Genomic DNA, 4,471 nt, shown 5'->3' with positions numbered 1-4,471 from the left:
AACGTTAATAGCMGTGTACAATGGAATTGRTTGAAAGGGAAACTCACATRRAAGTTACTACTTTGAGAGATTGTACTCCCTTATTTCTGCTTACCTGTTATAAAATGACAARAAGCTAGTTGACTTACTTTRCCACTGTCGGAGCACTGTTTCCTGAAGCATTCTGCCCTGCTCTGAAAGAACTCCCTGGGTTTACCATCATGCTGTGGATGTTTGGTCAGAATGTGTTGTTTTAATGTGTTCGTTTTGAGAGACTCATTTACTAAGCACTTCCCCGCACAAAAGACATTGGTGGGCGCTCCTCGTTATTTCTCAAAGTTTGTATGAAACCAAGAGAGAGAAACGTATCGCTGTATTTGCGTTTAATGACGATTGAGCTGTCAGAATTTATGGCTAGCTTGATTACATTTGATGACAGCGGCGAGTGAGAATAACAAGTCATTGGCTGACAGCGCATCATCTGCTGCTGAACGACAGCGCTGCATCGCGAGGGTCGCGGAGTGATCTTCAAGAAAACTGCAAAAAAAGATCCGGTAAACCGCGAAGCACACCGGCTTCTCCCTCTCCCTCGCCCAGCTGCCGAACTGACACGGCTGCTAAGCAGAGAGCGCAATGAACAGAGGCCATTTGTACTTGGCCAAATCAATTCCAGTAATTAATGAAATAATGATACATTTGCTCTAACACGTCGCGATCCACCATTAACAGGTCCCGGTCCGGTCTGCGACCCATACTAACAAGGTGAGAGAACGTTGAACAAAACTGTGTAAACTTTAATTATTAATATGAAGGATAGACACAAAAAGGACAAACTTCGATTATATTTTACAAATGTTGTGAAGCAATTTTACAAAAATACGTTCTTTAGCTTAAAATACATGTTCAGTGCATAGAAATCTAATAATTTACACATGTAAATAAAACATGTAAAGCGTTTAAAAAAAAAAACTTAACAGGGTCATGTATGTAGGTTAGAAAGATAAACTATTTTATTTGAAGTTAGATATATAAATAGCGATATAAATAATTATGAACTTTTTCTCTGCTTCCAAACTTCAAAAGCCAAGCAGATGTCAAAGGTTATATTCTTCTTATGATCACTGGCATCTTTGGATCAAAAGAATGAACAGGTGTTATTACATGTGTTTATATGGGCTGTTCAACCGCGGTCCTGAGACACAAACATTTCTGATGTACATCAGGGCGGATTCATTCACACCTTGAACACTCAGCTGAGTGGACTTTCTGGCCAGTAATTGGCATACATTTATCAATTAACTACTATCAAACGATCAAACTAACGAGTCAAAAGGGGTTGTGTCTCAAGTTGCACTCTATCCTGCAAGAGGCATGGTTGAAGTGCTGTTTGTTGTTAGCACAGGCAGTTGGTTCAGGTGACATGCAGGGTAGGATGGTCTGAGTCTCTGGGTTGGGTGGGCTGTGGGGACAGGTTAGTGGGTCTTGGGACACAGTCACCTGTCAACATCTATGTCACAGTCCACCGTTCTCATATTGGGAGAGAAGTCTGGAACAAACAGAGAGAAAAACAGGAATGACTTAATATTACTACAGGGACCAGACCAGGGAAAAATGGAACGAGAACAAAACAAACATGAGAATAACGACTTCCTACAGAGGCTATATAATATCTGAATACACCTGATTTAGCATCCCAGCGCATTACAATGGAATGGTCCCAAAGGCAAACACTGCCCAAACCCGGTGCTCATACCGAGCTAATCTATTGCATACTACTTGGGCTGGATAGTTGATATATTCTACCAGTGGTAGACTAACCTGGTTGTTCAGTGGAGGGGTAGGATACAGTGGTGAGAGGCTACTCTGGTTGTTCAGGTGCGAGGGGTAGAACAGTGGTAGACTAACCTGGTTGTTCAGTGGAGGGGTAGGACACAGGTTAGTACTAACCTGGTTGTTCAGTGGAGGGGAGAGCACAGTGGTAGACTAACCTGGTTGTTAAGTGGAGGGGAAGGACACAGTGGGTACTAAGCCTGGTTGTCATGGAGGGGAGGAACACAGTGTGTAGACTAACCTGGGTTGTTCAGTGGAGGGGTAGGAACAGTGGTAGACTAACCTGGTTGTTTCAGTGGAGGGGTAGGACCAGTGGTAGACTACTGGTTGTTCAGTGGAGGGGAGGAACAGTGGTAGACTAACCTGGTTGTTCAGTGAGGGTAGGACACAGTGGTAGACTAACCTGGTTTGTTCAGGTTGGAGGGGTAGGACACAGTGGTAGACTAACCTGGTTGTTCAGTGGAGGGGTAGGACAGTGGTAGACTTAACTGGTTGTTCAGTGGAGGGGTAGGACACAGTGGTAGACTAACCTGGGTTGTTCAGGGTGGAGGGGTAGGACAACAAGTGGTAGACTAATCCTGGTTGTTCAGTGGAGGGGTAGACACGAGTGGTGAGACGTAACCTTTGGTTGTTCAGTTGGAGGGGTAGGACACGTGGTAGACTACCTGGTTGTTCAGTGGAGGGTAGGACACAGTGGTAGACTAACCTGGTTGTTCAGTGGAGGGGTAGGAAACTACAGTGGGTGAGGGTAGACTCTGGTTGTTCAGTTTGGAGGGTAGGACACAGTGGTAGACTAACCTGTGTTGTTCAGTGAGGGGAAGGACACAGTGGTAGACTAACCTGGTTGGTCAGTGAGGGGGAAGGACACAGTGGTACTAACCTGGTTGTTCAGTGGAGGGGTAGGTACACAGTGGTAGACTAACCTGGTGTTAGTGGAGGGTAGACACAGTGGTAGACTAACCATGGTTTGTTCAGTGGAGGGGGGTAGGACACAAACGGTCGGCCATGCAGTCCCAATCAACCCACTGGCACACAGGCGCCTGGAGTCCTCTGATTTTAGAGAGCTGACGCATCGGAGAGCACCTGCAGACAAACACACAGCTGGTTAGTGCTATAGTGGTATCGACTAGAGAGAGAGTGTGTGTGTGTGTAGTAGGTAGTGTGTTTTATGTTAGTGTGTGGTGTGTGTGTGTGTGTGTGTGGTGTTGTAGTTTGTGTGTGTGTGTGAGTGCTGATTTTTGACTCACCCGCTCCTCCTGGAGCGTATATGGGCTTGCCCGTGGATCAGGGTGGTTCATTACACTTACAACTCGTGTGATTGGCTACCTTTTATCAAGCACCGGCTCAGTGCCGTTTGACGGTATCACACTCAGCAGCCTGCAGGACGAAAAAGTGTCAGAACACATTAGTTCCGGTTTCGGAGTCGATCTTGCCTATTTGTGGTAGAGAGATTGTATCTTTATTGGGTCTATTAGCTCAATGGGATTGTATTAGTGTACCATGTACGTATCTTGTACGTTCTGTATATATTCGGACATTCTCCAGAAATCCTTGTATACTTAGAGCCTTACAGTATGATCACATTGTCTTAGAAACATAAAGTCAGGGCATATAGGGTCCCCAAACTATATCAGGTCACTTATCAGTCCCCAACTATCGTCAATCATTCAGGGGTCCCCAACTACATCAGGTCCCAACTATATCCAGGTCCCCAACTATATTCAGGTGGGTCCCAACTATATCAGGGTCCCAAGCACATCATGAGGTCAACAATATATGGGTTCCCCAACTTCCAACCCAACTAATCAGTGTCCCCAACCATATCAGGGTTCCAACGTATCTAGGCCAAAATCAGAGGTCATGTCCCCAACTAACAGGGTCATCATGTGTCCCAAATTGGTCCCCAACTAATATCCAATCTCCAATATCGGCCACTCACCCACTACATCAGGCAAAAGGGTCCCCAACTATCATCAGCCCTAGCTGGCTCCCCACTATCAGGTCCATAAATAGGCAGGCCCAAGACTTTCGATTTTTTGTGGAGCGTTCACGATGTCGAAGGCCGGAAATAATTACAATTCATTGTACACTGCAAACATCCAAAAATTGTATTGTTTGAAATAGACAATTTCATACATTGAGTTACATTGAGACACGATTAAATATTTAATTTTTTTTATTGTAGATACGTGGGAACAATTTCCTAATTAAAACACATTTTAGCTGAATCCTGGTGATTTTAAAAGTATTTTTAACCAAAAAACCTAAATCATATTTTTTAAAGTATTTTTATTTACTTAACAACTTTGGTCCGCTGTGACCCTATAAATGCCATTTAATAAAAATGCATTTTATGGTAATACACTTCTAACAGATATTAAAGAGAAGACCAGTGTTTATTAACATAGGCAGTACTTGTGTTTCTACGACACCCTCTTGTTGCAGCTCCGTTTACACCTGAAGACGGACACGCAGGGTGGCTTGAAAGGAAGAACAGGAGTCTGCTTGCCCAGTTCTTTCCACGTCGTACACACAGTCTCTACTGGGCATGCACTGGTCTTTGCACTCATCGTCCTTATAGCTGATGATCACATGCATGACAACACCAACTAGTTACGGGACACAAGAAACAATATAGCACTATTGAGAACTTGCTTGGGGT

General features: G+C 44.2%; 1 long non-coding RNA gene across 1 annotated transcript; it reads right to left on the bottom strand.

The window, feature by feature from the left end:
- Positions 1-857: 857 nt before the first annotated feature.
- On the bottom strand, positions 858-2,890 carry LOC139027025 (uncharacterized). The gene is made up of 3 exons (XR_011479055.1): positions 2,801-2,890; positions 2,516-2,542; positions 858-1,525 (listed from the first exon to the last, which is right to left on the bottom strand). It is a non-coding gene; the product is annotated as an uncharacterized lncRNA (long non-coding RNA).
- Positions 2,891-4,471: the final 1,581 nt, after the last annotated feature.

Source organism: Salvelinus sp. IW2-2015, unplaced genomic scaffold (assembly GCF_002910315.2).
Source record: "Salvelinus sp. IW2-2015 unplaced genomic scaffold, ASM291031v2 Un_scaffold6874, whole genome shotgun sequence".
In the NCBI taxonomy this organism is placed as follows: Eukaryota; Metazoa; Chordata; class Actinopteri; order Salmoniformes; family Salmonidae; genus Salvelinus; species Salvelinus sp. IW2-2015.
This window is presented reverse-complemented; position numbering and strand designations above follow the sequence as displayed.